We start from the raw sequence: 16,939 nt of genomic DNA on the forward strand, positions 1-16,939 counted from the left end.
CAGGTGTTGACAGATGTGAAAATTACCGAACTATCAGCTTAATAAGTCACAGCTGCAAAATACTAACACGAATTCTTTACAGACGAATGGAAAAACTGGTAGAGGCCAACCTCGGGGAAGATCAGTTTGGATTCCGTAGAAACATTGGAACACGTGAGGCAATACTGACCTTACGACTTATCTTAGAAGAAAGATTAAGGAAAGGCAAACCTACGTTTCTAGCATTTGTAGACTTAGAGAAAGCTTTTGACAATGTTGACTGGAATACTCTCTTCCAAATTCTAAAGGTGGCAGGGGTAAAATACAGGGAGCGAAAGGCTATTTACAATTTGTACAGAAACCAGATGGCAGTTATAAGAGTCGAGGGACATGAAAGGGAAGCAGTGGTTGGGAAGGGAGTAAGACAGGGTTGTAGCCTCTCCCCGATGTTGTTCAATCTGTATATTGAGCAAGCAGTAAAGGAAACAAAAGAAAAATTCGGAGTAGGTATTAAAATTCATGGAGAAGAAATAAAAACTTTGAGGTTCGCCGATGACATTGTAATCCTGTCAGAGACAGCAAAGGACTTGGAAAAGCAGTTGAATGGAATGGACAGTGTCTTGAAAGGAGGATATAAGATGAACATCAACAAAAGCAAAACAAGGATAATGGAATGTAGTCTAATTAAGTTGGGTGATGCTGAGGGAATTAGATTAGGAAATGAGGCACTTAAAGTAGTAAAGGAGTTTTGCTATTTGGGGAGCAAAATAACTGATGATGGTCGAAGTAGAGAAGATATAAAATGTAGTCTGGCAATGGCAAGGAAAGCGTTTCTGAAGAAGAGAAATTTGTCAACATCCAGTATTGATTTAAGTGTCAGGAAGTCATTTCTGAAAGTATTCGTATGGAGTGTAGCCATGTATGGAAGTGAAACATGGACGATAACCAGTTTGGACAAGAAGAGAATAGAAGCTTTCGAAATGTGGTGCTACAGAAGAATGCTGAAGATTAGATGGGTAGATCACGTAACTAATGAGGAAGTATTGAATAGGATTGGGGAGAAGAGAAGTTTGTGGCACAACGTGACCAGAAGAAGGGATCGGTTGGTAGGACATGTTCTGAGGCATCAAGGGATCACCAATTTAGTATTGGAGGGCAGCGTGGAGGGTAAAAATCGTAGAGGGAGACCAAGAGATGAATACACTAAGCAGATTCAGAAGGATGTAGGTTGCAGTAGGTACTGGGAGATGAAAAAGCTTGCACAGGATAGAGTAGCATGGAGAGCTGCATCAAACCAGTCTCAGGACTGAAGACCACAACAACAACATCTTTTGGGTGTGGAAACGTGTCAAAAAAATTAAATTCTAAATCATTGACAAAAATATCTCTTAAATACCATCTATGCTGTTACCCATCCCAAACTCGTGTTTCTAATAATTAATTTTGACGTTGAAGGTAAAAAATGTAAGCTAAGACAAATTCTAGAAATTCAAATTGTCCTTTACACTCCGCAGCACTAATCTCGTTACGGGATAGGATATTATGTCTACAAATGCCAAACGTTTCTTTTACTGGGACATTACTGTAGAGGTTTTTTACATCCAAGGATGCTAATGTCCCATTATTTGATATGTGTATATCCTTGATTGTATTTGCTCGCTCAGAACTGACTCCAAGATAACTATCGAACGTGTAAGCTGAGTTAAGTTTATTGTTAAGAAAGATATTTTATTTTATAGATGGTGATGACATATTGGTCACAATCTGACGAACCGGATTTCCAGCTTTGTGAATCTTGAGATCTAAGCTGGGGAAGTTTGACAGTCATCATTTTAAACGATTCCTTTTCATATTCGTTAGAAGAAACTAGGAGCTGTCAGTCTTTCTCCGCAAACTAATCTGAAACTTCTCATATGGGTCTTTGTGAATTTCTATAATACTGTTTCCTGCAAAATATTCTTCCGTTTTCCTAATGTAGTCATCTTTATATATAAGAACTGCCGTGTTCCCCTTAACAGCACGAATGACTATTTCCTTCTCCTTCTCTAACTTGGTATTGGGACCCTTTAAAGTACGGCTCTCGTGATTCACCACTTTACTGGAACCATTTTGAACAGACATATCTGAAGATGGTCATTATAGACCGAAACCGGTAATTTGTTGACAAAAAATCTTGTGACCATAGACGTAAAGCAAAGGAAATTTATTCTATATACGGGTCACTGTTTTATTCGCGACGTGTGGCAGCTTGTGATAGAAACTGTTTGTCTGGAGACAGCTGAACAGACGGAATACCCAGATTTCATACATCCTGTATTTGGAAATGAGAACACTTAGCGACCTACAGTAAACTTTGTACATAATTTCAAAAGCTTAAGAAACTTCTTCTCTCTAATACTTCCCAGCCCCACAAAATAATGAAAAAAAGTTTATCGCTTACTACCTTTCGCGTTTCATGCGCGGCAGCGTGCACTACGTTTTAATTGATTACTTCTTTACTAGTAACTGCATTCGCAACACAGTTTGCAGAGAATGTCCAAATATACTCGTACTACCGAACGTTCCTGTAAAATTGTCAGTGTGAGTCATGAACAGTGAGATTCGCGAAACTCTTGCTTTTGCTTAAACTGATGAGAATACCAGGAAGGGTATACCCATCCAGTGTTTGAAAATGAGAGCAACGAATTTTAACTTCATATCTTTCATAATCTTTTTATCGCCTACAAACTTAAAGATAAACATGCAAGAGGTTAACTCATTTGTGTGGGAGTTCGATTCTTTGAAGAACTGGTGGTACACTGATATGTACCTGTACAAGTGAACGTCCAAAACGTCCCCATTCCAGGAGAAAGGTTGCCTCTGACGGATTCCGCGACCAATTAAACTTTGACTTTCAGTATTTAATGTAACTACTGTCAGACTCAAAAATTTTAAATATATATTTTAATATGTGCTAATTAATAAGTTAAATCTTGCGTTAAAAGTTAACACAATAAGCCAAGTAATAAAGCCAGAACTGTGCATGTTCACGGAACACGAATACCCGGACTTCATTCACCCAGTACTTGATAAAGAGTGTACTTAATGACTTCCAGGAAACTTTACACATAATTTCAAACATCTTTGAAGCTTTTTCTCGCTGAAACCCCTCCCACCCCCTCGCCCCCCCCCCACAAACAAAAAAATTAACACTTACTTCCTTCAACGCGAAAATTTTTCGTATTTCATGCAGAAAAACTCCTACATTATGCATGACATTTCAATTTTTACTTCTTTGCTAATAACTCTATTCCAAGCACATTTTGCAGGCAGCATCCACACATGCCGATGAACGCATCTGCTAAATTATGTTTTGTTCGACTCACAGTGAAGGAGAAATGGCATCGTAAACATACAGGTGTATGTAAAAACCCCTGGTCTAGAAGTGGAGCGCAAATTACCCAGAGTATACTTTTCCTATGTTTCACAATGAGAGCAGTTACCAAATTCCGAAAAAATTTAAACGTACTTTCAAAAGTTTTGAAAACATTTTCTCACTTACAGCCACACAAAATAGTGAAAGGAGAACAGCTTATCGCTCATTAAATGTTCGTTGTCCGTGGGGTAGCAGTTCTGCATCAAGCACTGTGGCGCCAAACACATCTCTATGTACCATATGTGATCAAAAGTATCCGGACACCTGGCTGAAAATTACTTAAAAGTTCGTGGCACCCGCCATCGGCAATGCTGGAATTCAATATGGTGGTGGATATAAAAAGTGCCAGTTGTCTTTAAACGCTGAAAAGTATTAAAGTCCTCCACATGAATACTAAAACAAATCAGTTGAATGTCGCCTTATGACAGACACCACAAATTTAAACGCCGTCGATTCAAGTAAACACCTACTGATTACAATTACGAACACTTTTCGCTAGTAGCACCACACAGAAAATTCTAAGGAAAATAAGAGTTAAGGACTCAAGTTTCTTCGCGAAAAACTTAGAAGTTGCAACAAATCCGCTACAGAGGGGCTATACTAACCGTGTCTGTCCGTTTCTGGAGTGTTGCAGCTCGATGTGGCGCCTTTAGCGTATACGATTTAGGGAGGACATCGAAAAAGTTCAGAGAAGTGCCGCTCGTTTTGTACTATCGTGGCTATGGCGACAGTGAATTACAGAAAAGATAGACGAGTTAGGAAACCTATCATTAAAAGGAAGGCGTGTTTCGTTGGGGTGATATTTCTTCACGAAATTTAAACATCCTATTTCTCCTCCCAATGTAAAAATATTATGTTGACTCCTACCTACATAGAATCAAATGACCACTGTAATAAAATAAGACATTTCAGAGGTTGCATTAAAAGATTACATCTTCGGTTTTTTTTGCACAATCTATTCGAGAATGGAAATGTCGAGAAATGGTGTGAAAGGGATTCGATGAAATGTGCAAGTACGTCAGTGCGAATTTCAGAGTGGTCATACAGATGCAGGTGTACAAGTAGAGAATCGCTATGCGAAGAAGGATACCGCGGTGGTCTCGCGGCTCTAGGCGCTCAGTCCGGAACCGCGCGACTGCTGCGGTCGCAGGTTCGAATCCTGCCTCGGGCATGGATGTGTGTGGTGTCCTTAGGTTAGTTAGGTTTAATTAGTTCTAAGTTCTAGGAGACTGATGACCACAGATGTTAAGTCCCATGGTGCTCAGAGCCATTTGAACCGTTTTTTGCGGAGAAGGATGAGCAACTTTCGTGCTGCGATCATCGCAATTCTCCCGGACGTATAGTGAGACTTAGACAAGACGGTTTAGGGAGAATGCAGATGGATATAGTCAGTGATTTTTCTCTCATAAGACGCGTGAGTGAATTAGGACAGAAAACTGCTAGTACTTGTGGGAAAGACCGTCCGCCACGCTTAATACAGCAGTTTGCGAAGTGGATAGAGGGTGCACAAGATAAATACGGCTCAGAAGATGTTTCATGTCCCTTAATATAGAGAACGCAACTAATATCGTTCATCCGGGTGCAGCTACTTCATGTAGGGTTGTCTAGCTTAAGGGACATGAAATATTTTCTGCGCCAGATTTATATTGCGAGCTGTGTATGTAGTGCAGAATATGGGAAGAAATGAAAGTGTGGGGAAGCTTCGTAAAGTTGCTGAACCATGTCCTGAGGGGGACCTGCACGGAACGTACGTAGCCACGTTAATGCATTCTCATTTGTCAAGGAAAGGTTGAACGAATGGGTAGTGAGATAGTTTGTCTCGCAATGTCTGGAGGCGGTACCGAGACGTTCACTTCTCTTGTAGCTGGCGTTTGGCTCTCCTCTCTGACGGCGCACGTATCCATTTCCTGTCTCGTAGCTCTCTAATTTAACTGCGGAAAACGGAATTACTGTGGTGAGAGAGAAACAGTATCTGTTCACCTGCACCGTATCGCTCGTTAGAGAATTCCAGTACCACAGAAACACGGCATCTCACAAAGAGCCATTCCGGGACAATGTGTCTAGACCTCTTCCAACGAGATACGCAAAGCGAGTGAGCAAACTGTGAGAGCCCTGAGCGAGCGCGACGGGAATGCGACCAGGCTCGTTTCCTACAGACATGTCGCCGACCTATACAATGAAGGGGAAAAAAGAGACCCTTACAATCCAAGTCCGAAAAGGAAAAACGTTGCCGGTATTGAAATGTTTCTCGGGGACGATGGAGGGGGGAGATAAATATCCATTACTTGATAAATATCCATTACCAATTATTATAACACTGATTTCAATTATGACACATGTGACAACGTATCAGCATTTTTATTTCAGTCATTATGTGTAGTAACTAATAAAAGCATTTCTTTTCAGCTACTGTCAAGTGTAACATCTATGTTAAAGCATAATAATAATAATGATGTCATCACATCATTTATTTTAAAATAAAGGAGGTAAGTATGAACAAATAGTGAAACAAATGGTTCACATTAACGCTTTATATTTCTTTAATAGTGGCTATTAAATAGTAATGTGTAATCAATAAGTTCCAGAAATTTCTGAATTTTTAAAAAGTTTTCCACTGATAATTTTATAATGGTATTCAGTTATCAATGTGCTGATTGTAATACTATAGTCAGTTTCATTAAAAACATTTTATTTTACGAAGTATCATAAAATTACGAGACATATATATTACGTAATATTTCTACGCCTTGGTGTTCCTCAATTGAAACCTCCTTTTCTCGACTTTCGGAACAGTTTTCACTTTCCAAGAACAATTTGAAAATGTATTGATGATTAAGACTTGTTCATTCTAGAACGTTTGCAAAATTGCAGATATCTGCATAATCAATAGTACTACATTCTTGTAAGTATAATTCTCAGATTTCTAAAGATGTATACTTTTGTGAAAATTTTTGTGATATTTACAGGGTGACAATTACTGAACATGTGATAGAAAGCTTAAATTAGTTATAATCTACGGAGTGCACCATTTTATTCGACATAGAAATGTCACTACACGTATTCAGGTTTAGGTTATGAGATATTCGATATTCCTGCCGTCACTGGCGATTATGTGGCGTAGACGAATAGAGAAATTCTGCATGACCCGCTGAAGTGTCGGAACACGGATGCTGTCGATGACCTCTCGAAAGGATGTTTCCTGCTGAGCAATGGTTTTGGGGTTATTGATGTACACCTTGTCTTCAAAATAGCCCCAGAAAAAAGAGTCGCATGTGTTCAGATCCGGAGAATATGGCGGTCAATCGAGGCCCGTGTCTGGCCTCTGGGCACCCCATAGCCAGAATTCGATCCTCAAAGTGCTCCTCCGGGACATCAAATACTCTTCTGCTTCGATTGGGTCCAACTGCGTATTGCATAAACCACATATTGTTGAAATCGGGTCATTTTGGATATTTGGGATGGAGTCATCTTCAAAAACCTTCCCGTACCGTTCTGTAGTCGGCGTGGCATCATGGAATATCGCACCGATTACTCCGTGACTGGACATTGTGTGTGTGCGCGCGCGCGCGCGCGCGCGCGCGCGCACACACACACACACACACACACACACACACACACACACACACACACACACACACACAGACAATCGTTGAGGGTAAAGAGACATCTCGAGCGCGAAATGCGGATTCTCAGTCTCCCGAATCCACCAGTTGTGCTTGTTACGAATCCATCCAAATGAAAGTGACCGACAACAACAAGACGCGTGGACATGCGCATAGCAATTCCCGTCATGACCCATGGCCAACCGTGCAGTTCGAACGTTCTAACGCAAACTGTTCAGAAGTTATGATGATTTTATTTCATATAGTAGAATGAAGGCTTTCACGACCGGGTGACATGGCTGTTGATATACTTTCCGGGATGTGAGGTCGTGGTCCAAGAACTTTTCTACTCCTTACGTTTCGTCCAGGACTGCGCTGGACTTCCTCGGAGGCGCTGCTCCGCTGAGTCTTGCCGACTGACTGGTCGGGTGTCTGAGAGCGACTTACATGTTATGAGAGAGGGGGACGTGGATCAGGTGACACGTGATAATCCATAGCAAAGATAAGGTTGACTATCGATTACCAACTTGTCAAAGATAAAAATTGATAGCAATTTTGTAGAGCCACTGTCCATATATCGCTAAGTTTCATAGCCTCCTCTTTCCTATTAAAATTATCGATGTTTATAAATTTTGATAGCTTCTCTATGTAGCCGTGGATAGTAATTAAACGTTGTAGATAAAACTTCGGTATCCGAAAACTTCACTTGGTGGTTGCTGAAGTGAAACATCTGAAGCAGGCGTTTGAAAAAAACGGCTATTCAAGAAAAGAGATAAATAGAATTTTGCGTCCAAGGAACAGAAACCCAAAAGATAAGAATGAACCACAACGACAGAAAAATACAGTAGTTCTCCCTTTTATTAAAAAAGTAACAGATCGGATCGGTAAGATTTTACGAAAACATGACATAAAACCGATCTCTAAACCAACAAAGAAAATAAGTCAAGTACTACGATCTGTGAAGGATAAACGCCCTCCCCTGTCGACATGTGGTATGTATAAAATTCCGTGTACCTGTGGTAAAGTTTACATTGGTACTACCAAAAGAAGCGTAAACACGCGACTGAAAGAGCATAAAAGTCTTTGTCGACTTGGAAAAATAGAAAAGTCAGCTGTAGCGGAACATGCTCTTCAACCAGGCAACCACCAAGTGAAGTTTTCGGATACCGAAGTTTTATCTACAACGTTAAATTACTATCCACGGCTATATAGAGAAGCTATCGAAATTTATAAACATCACGATAATTTTAATAGGAAAGAGGAGGCTATGAAACATAGCGATATATGGACAGTGGCTCTACAAAATTGGTAACAATTTTTATCTTTGACAAGGTGGTAATCGATAGTCAACTTTATTTCATATAGTTCAGTAATTGTCACCCTGTATATAATTATTGTAATTAAGAAGCTCGTGTTTCGCAAAAATTCGTATGAGAAAGGCAAGATTATGCGTTATGCGCCAATTGTGATTTCGTGTTTTGCTTTTTACGTGCAAAAGTACGTTGTCAGTCATTAAACTACTACTTGAAAATGAATGAAGTACATCACTTGTACGAAGATATGTCACTTCTTTGAGTTGTCTGTAGAGGTTGTGTCGTGAACAGCTGGTCTGATGTTGATAAATAACGCAAAAGTCTAAGCAGCGTGTTTCAGTCTAGCAAACCAGATCTTAGAGAACGAACAAGAAACTGACTATCGCGCGTTGTCAGAAAGGAGTACATGTTCCGGGTTTCCCGCAGACGAAGTTGTATTGGGTTACCGTTAACAGGAGCATCACATGTGGGAACTGTACGTCGCGGCAACTGCACACGAACTCCACGGGACAGTACGATTCTTGAGGACGAAACGTCTAATATGCACACAGATCCACCTTGAAAATCTGGCGGTATATGGATCAAACGCAACGTCGCGTCCATCCACAGGAGAATAGTTCCAAAAATTTGACCACGGCTACACAAGCGTGGCTGATGCTCACCAGGATGGGAAGTCATCAACCTCGACTAACGACGACAGCGTGCAGGCAGTCGGTCAGCTGATTCGAAGCAGTCGCAGAGTGGCTACTGTCTACATTGAGCGGCAGGTGCTCATCTTAAAGGCAATGATCCTTCCATTGTCCGAAAGCGCCTCGGAATATCGGAAGTTCTTCTCGCGCTGGGTTCCGCGGTCTGTCACGTGCACACATCAGATCTCTTGACTCCACTGAGAGTTACATGGTGGAAGGCAATAACTTCTTAAGCTGAATCATTGTGTGTGATACATGTGTTCGTTATTTGACACCCGCAAAAAGGGGACCGTCTACGGAATGGAGACATACATCCTCGCCTCTGTGCAAGGAATCGCAAGTTGTGCCATCACCAGGAAGGGTCATGCCTACCGTTTCCTTCCGCTGCGAAGTAATTTTGTATGCATTTTTGGCAAAGGGCGTAACAAGCAGTATCGATTTTTGATGAGCATCACTGACATTGCAGAGTAACGACATAAGGGAAAGAAAGCGTTAAAAATCAAGCACAGGCATTGTTATCTTGCACGACAATGCAATATTTAACAGGTCACACGCAGCACAAGCTTTGCTTCGAAGTTCCCTGTTAGAGGATTGTAAAGGTCCGTTTTACACTCAAAATCTTGCACCATGTGGTTTCCATCTCTGTAAGCTAAGAGAACACCCGGAAGGAAAGATATCATCCAGTAATCAGGACGCTCTCACATCGTCTTTAGAGTGGTTTCGTGAGCAACCAGCCGGTGCTCTATCGTCGAGGAGTTGAAAGATTGATAGAACTTCCCCACTATCGTCGACAGACTTTGACAATACTGGAAAGTAGTGTCTTGTATCTGTGTCACTGGTACGTGTAGTGTACCATTCAATGAAAGGTACTTGGTCTGCTGTAGTTATGTGTATCTTACTTTTTGAAGTCCTCTCGTACTCTAAGGCGACAAGATTTTGCCACCAGTCGTGAATAATTTGTACTATTCATATTCCATGTTGACTTTGTGTGGGACCGCATTTCTTCTCAATTATTAATTGGTTGACACTGTGCAGCGGCCGCGCGGGATTAGTCGAGCGGTCTAAAGGCGCTGGAGTCATGGACTGTGCGGCTGGTCCCGGCGGAGGTTCGAGTCCTCCCTCGGGCATGGGTGTGTGTGTTTGTCCTTAGGATAATTTAGGTTAAGTAGTGTTTAAGTTTAGGGACTGATGGCCTTAGCGGTTAAGTCCCATACGATTTCACACACATTTGAACATTTTTTTTTTGAACTGTGTAGTGTCATATTAACATTCCCTATGAGGAAAACTTCGCGCTGGCTCTGGCAGCTGGGAGATGGGGGACGTCCTCGGTCTTCTGAAGCGACATGGGACGAGGGCTCGAGACAGGCAGTTTTCATGGTTCTGAAACAGCAGCTTAAAAGCGCTGCCACCAATCTTTATAGCACGGAGGTGGTGTGCGCGAGGAATACGTGCCGCAGATGCGATCTAATGGTTGCAGAAATTCTCGCGCCAGAGCAAAGTCATATTCCCACCACAAGGCAGTGAAAAGAATGTGACTGGCTGAACTTGTCAGAGGATAGGTCACAATTTGTTCTAAAAGTTTCTACCAGAGTAAGAGTTGAAGGCGATTGGCTGACAGCTTCATGAGTCGTAGCGCCTGAGATATCCCGTTTCTAACGGGCGCGGTGATTGTCTGCATGGCTAGTGCTCGCTAACGATGCGAGTTTAAACTGGGGACTGTGTAGCGTGAGGACTCCCTGACAAGGGTCGATAGGGCACACATCGCTGAGTAACTTTGCGAGACATTGCTGGCAACGTCCCAGTGAACGGTCTCACTAATTACGTGTGACAAAGGGCTGATTTAGCAAGTACGAACGACATCAGTTGTTCCTGTGTCAGCTGAGATACCAGTCTATGCCTATTTGTAGAGACTAAGACATTTCGAAGTCCTTCTTTACGACAGCTTACTTCGGTCAAGTCTCTTCTCCTGGATTATGAGCAAGCAGAACTCCTCATTCATTTCTAGCATTATCCTGAAGTAGTTTTCGACCCAAGGAGATTGCGGACGCAGTTTGACGTCCTCTGTGTAGTCATAATTTACAGTTACGCAACGCACTTCGCCTGGGCGACGGCCATCAGAACTAGAGAAATCGGCGCTGCAGAATCGCTCTCCCCAGCACTGAATTCGGTGACATACGTACCACAGCTAGGCACGTAGGGTATCTTCAACAGGAAATTTGTTACGTTCCTTTGGTTTCATAACGGAGATCTTTATTATTACTGCCAGTCAGGATGGACGCTTTCCTGACTTCGACACTAGTCAATATTAACCATTTAGTGTCGCCACCGAATAAACGGCGGTGATATCTCGATTCCAGTCAAAGATGTTTTGCTGATCTCTGAAATTTAGATTAACTGATAGGAATTAACGTTCTAGGTCAATACTTGTTCAATTTGCATATTTTTCTTTGAGTGTTGTTTCTACAATAAATATCTTTTCAGCCCCAAGTTCTACTTTTTTCTATGATCAGATTCCAAATAGCGATCCTCATTAAGTTAGAACAGAGTATTATCAGAACTTGGAGAACTAACTCACGAGTTATTCCCAGTGGCTAGTTTTCATTCAAAAAGCTAATTTAATCGACTTTTTAGGCATGAGCACTCCATTGCGAACACAACATTGGCAGCCATCACTTATACACACCCTGTATGGTACAACACACATTTCACACTGGGATAGCATTGGAATGTAATGTAACAAGGTTCTTTATCCTCATACCGGATTGTAAACGTCTGTGTCTAAATTTATGTACGGGAAGTGGAAACATCTTCCCGCCACCATTGCGTAGTCGGATAACATTTGTGATACTTGACAAGCTTACAGCCTCTTTCGCCTCGTATGAGTCCTCGTAGAGCGGGCTGTAGAATAAAAGTAACACTTGAAGTCAGAAACCGGAGGTCTTGCTGATAGTATTGTAAAGCAAAATGGCATTGAGAAGGATGGAGAAAGAGACTGAACACTTGATAAACTTCGATTCCAGCATATTAAGGCAGAAGATGTGGTCTCCACCAGCAGGACCCCAATCGGCTGTCTACATCTCGATTGCCACTGCACGAGCATACGTTAGAAACCATAGGTGCAGACGTGCGTTTAATTAGTCTGTATAATTACTTATGTATCCCGATAAATTTAGGTCCTAAATGACTGTTAGACTCAACGGGGCATTCTTCATATTTTCAAAGCCAATATTATGCATCTCGTCTTATTAGAAGTCTTTCATCTAGGTAGGAATTTAACACATGAAAATACTCGTGGCATGAATCATGAAAGCAATACACTACTGGCCATTAAAATTGCTACACCTAGAAGAAATGCAGATGATAAACGGGTATTCATTGGACAAATATATTATGCTAGGTCTGACATGTGATTACCTTTCCACGCAATTTGGGTGCATAGATTCTGAGAAATCAGTACCCAGAACAACAACCTCTGGCTTCAGTAACGGCCTTGATGCGCTCGGGCATTGAGTCAAACACAGCTTAGATGGAGTGTACAGGTACAGTTGCCCATGCAGGATCAACGATACCACGGTTCATCAAGAGTAGTGACTGGTGTATTGTGACGAGCCAGTTGCTCGGCCACCATTGACCAGACGTTTTTGGTGAGATCTGGAGAATGTCCCGGCCGGGGCTGCAGTCGAACATTTTCTGTATCCAGAAAGGCCCGTACGGCACCTGCAACATGCGGTCGTGCATTATCCTGGTGAAATGTAAGGTTTTGCAGTGATCGAATAACGGGTAGAGCCACGTGTCGTAACACATCTGAAATGTAACATCCACTGTTATAAAGTGCCGTTAATGCGAACAAGAGGTGACCGAGATGTGTAACCAATGCCACCCCATACGATCACGCCGGGTGATACGCCAGTATGGCGATGACGAATACACGCTACCAATGTGCGTTCACCGCGATGCCGCCAAACACGGATGCGACCATCATGATTCAGTAAACAGAAAGTGGATTCATCCGAAAAAATGACGTTTTGCTATTCGTGCACCCAGGTTCGTCGTTGAGTACACCATCGCAGGCGCTCCTGTCTGTGACGCAGTGTCAAGGGTAACCGCAGCCATGGTCTGAGCTGATAGTCCATGCTGCTGCAAACGTCGTCGAACTGTTCGTGCAGATGGTTGTTGTCTTGCAAACGTCCCCATCTGTTGACTCAGGGATCGAGACGTGGCTGCACGATCCGTTACAGCCAGGTGGATAAGATGCCTGTCATCTCGACTGCTAGTGATACGAGGCCGTTGGGATCCAGCACGGCGTTTCATATAACACTCCTGATCCCACCGATTCCATATTCTGCTGACAGTCACTGGATCTCGACCAACGCGAGCAGCAATGTCGCGATGCGATAAACCGCAATCGCGACATCCTACAATCCGACGTTTATTAAAGTCGGAAACGTGATGGTACCCATTTCTCCTCCTTACACGAGGCATCACAACGTTTCACCACGCAACGCCGGTTAACTGCTGTTAGTGTATGAGAAATCGGTTGGAAACTTTCCTCACATCAGCACGTTGTAGGTGTCGCCACCGGCGCCAACCATGTGTGAATGCTCTGAAAAGCTAATGATTTGCATATCGCCGCGAGGGATTAGCCGAGCGGTCTAAGGCGCTGCAGTCATGTACTGTGCGGCTGGTCCCGGTGGAGGTTCGAGTCCTCCCTCGGGCATGTGTGTGTGTGTGTGTGTGTGTGTGTGTGTGTGTGTGTGTGTTTGTCATTAGGATAATTTAGGTTAAGTAGTATGTAAGATTAGGGACTGATGACCTTAGCAGTTAAGTCCCATAAGATTTCACACACATTTGACAATTTCAACATTTGCATATCCCGTCGGTTAAATTTCGCGTCTGTAGCACGTAGTCTTCGTGGTGTAGCAATTTTAATGGCTAGTAGTGTAATAATTTTGCTATCCGTACTAAAGAACATCGGTGTGGCAGCAGATGAGCTGACGTGAATCTTGAGGCAGAGTTGTGCAGTAAACTGTTGTCAAAAGCATGCACGAAGCATTGTACGGACAAACGAGTGGTTCAGGTGTTTACCTGTCAGCGGTGATAGGCCAGACCGGTCAGTTCTTACGCTCATTTTAACTTCGTCGGACCTGGCCTTCACCTTGCATCATACTCAGTTTCCGTGTGCTAACGACCAGTCGTTCGCGCTGGTCGCGTTTTCTGTTTATCTTACTGCTCGCTCTACACCGTGTTCGGACCCTCTACACCGTGTTCGGACCCTCTGCTCCTTTACAGGTCGACTAGCGCGTCGAATTTCGTTACTACTTCCAGGGTTCAGCCCCGTGGCTTTGTTGTTGAGCCATTGCTGGCTAGTAGAAGTTACATTTGAGCCAGAAATAACAGATCCACGGCTCTGACACACCTTGTGGGTATACAAATGTGGTGACTTAGGATGTCTTACACGTACGACAGTTTTATGGTATTAATTTGTGGCCCTCGTGGATCTGCAAGTTCTGCAATGCTGGCAGGAACAATTATGCCTGCGGGATCAGCATCAAAATATGCAACAGGAGCAGCTGGAAGAAATGCTGAAATAGGTGGACCTCCTCCCTTCTTGCCTCTTACGCCCCACTAGTCACCTCCTTTTCACACCACCACCACCACCACCACCACCACCGCCGCCGCCGCAATTCGCTGGTTTCGATGAGTCTGCAGACACATGGGGGAATTACCCGCGCTGGTTGTTGCTGCGTAGCCAGGTACGGCGTGTCATCGATCCAGCTGATAAGGCCGCTTTATTATTGCCCAGCAATATTTTGGACATAAACTCCCCGCGGTGGCGCCACGGTTGCAGTTTAACCAGCACCACAAGCACCCGGGCAGTCCCGTGCGACCTCGATCAGCGACTTGCAATCACTCTCGCTCAACTGTCATTCAGAGGTGCGTCACTGCGCCCCCTCCTATACAGACCCGCTAATGAGGAACATGATTGCTCGGTTACTACCCGCCACGGAGGTTCAAAACAGCCGAGATTATTCGGATTGGAGAATCACTTGCACTTAACGCAGCGGCAAGCGAATCATTTTCCAACAACTGACAGTTGGAAAAGTTAGCAACGCGCTGTAAAACGCCCTCACGGTCCGTGCGCTTGGCCAGCCCACAGCGCCTGCAGCTGGGTTGCCGTGTGATGGGTGGCGCCTTTGACGAAGTTAGTACGGTGACGTCACAGCGCTCCCCGCCCTCGCCTGCGGCGAGTCCGATGGATACAGGACCGCTCGAGACGTTTTTCGGTTTCCTAGTGTCGATTATCTCCCGCTTCTGTTTCCACTCAATGGGCAAGTCAGCGAACAGCCCTTTTTTATTATTTCTCTCGTGTATTCGGGGTTGCAGTGTGGCATTATTTTTATGTGGAGAGGGTTTCTGGCTGGGGGTTGTTCAGGCATCGAGCTCAGTTTCGACACTTGTTTTATTATGCATGAAAATTTGAATTAACAGAACAGAAAACCACTTACAATAGAACAAACATATATTGTATTTCTGTAGGCTAAAAAACTTTAACTCGGGCCAAGTAGCACAATTATACTTATAATAATAATAAAACAGAACAGAGAAAAAAACAGAATAGTTTAGTCTTGCTCTACAAGGAGTAATTGGATAACAAGGTAAGAATTTAGGATGCCTGTGATTCTGCCACAACCAGGAATAACAACAATGCCATGGAAAATGTAAACTTATTTACGATTACTACACCATGATCTACTAATACCACCATCACCTGCTGTCTAAGAGACTACTTTCCCACAATGCAACCGAGCACCCACGCTGATGTCTTCCTGCTCCCGGAAAAGATTCGACGTACAATTTTAATTCCGACCACTGCCTGTCATTAGAGGCTAGCTCGGCCCAACGTGCTAATCAAGTAGACCACTGGGCAGCACTGCTGACATTACATTAAATACTATGGCGCGACGTATCTGCGACACCTCCGACAGACGAAGTTGGTAGAACAGGTAACACCTCAATACAGTGTGACTAAGACGCCAGTAACATCCTGTAACTGAGTGCTTGCGTGCATCCGACGACTCACATGTTGTGAACAAGACAGCATCTAACAACCTTGGCCGGCCGCTGTGGCCGAGCGGTTCTAGGCGCTTTAGTCTAGAACCGCGCAACAGCTACGGTCGCAGGTGCGAATCCTGCCTCGGGCATGGATGTGTGTGATGTCCTTAGGTTAGTTAGGTTTAAGTAGTTCTATAGAGGACTGATATTCTCAGATGTTAAGTTCCATAGTCCTCAAAGCCATTTGAACCATTTCTAACAACCTGTGATCAGTGCCAAACCTGGTAGCGAGTCAGATGTGATCAGTAATGTGTAACAAACCCACTTGTCATCCCAAATAAGACCACGTCCGAACGGTAATAAGTGTATAAGTAATCGAGCATTGAGGCACAGGGTATTCAGTTGCCTGTCTGCATCTTGAACCAGAGAGAATGAGTATCTGCTGAGTTTCAGAGAAATAGTGACTAACACTTTGGTAATGAAGGTCTGCTGGTTGCCTGTCTGCTTATCAACTTGGCAAGATCTGGCCTGAGGCACTGGACCTAGAAAGTTCAAAGATGCAAGAACTTGGTGTGTGGCCAAACCGTGCCCTCTGAGGGGCCAAGGTTAACAGACTGCAAGCTGTGTACAATCCATTTGGGTGAGGTGTACCCTCGCAGTCTCCTAGCCACTTAAACATCATGGGCCACCGTCCTGATTGACCTCCAATAGGTGACACGGGCCATTGCTGCATGGCCTATGACATATAGAGGCTGCTATCGCACTAAAGTACAAGACTTGGGTACCATGGGCAAGTGTGTGGGTGTACAGTGGGGCAAAGTCCGGAGGCCCTGAGTGGACCTTGCCCATTTCTTCACCTTCCTGTTGGCGACAAAGCACTGCAGTATC

This window comes from Schistocerca piceifrons, chromosome 3 (genome assembly GCF_021461385.2).
Source record: "Schistocerca piceifrons isolate TAMUIC-IGC-003096 chromosome 3, iqSchPice1.1, whole genome shotgun sequence".
NCBI lineage: Eukaryota > Metazoa > Arthropoda > Insecta > Orthoptera > Acrididae > Schistocerca > Schistocerca piceifrons.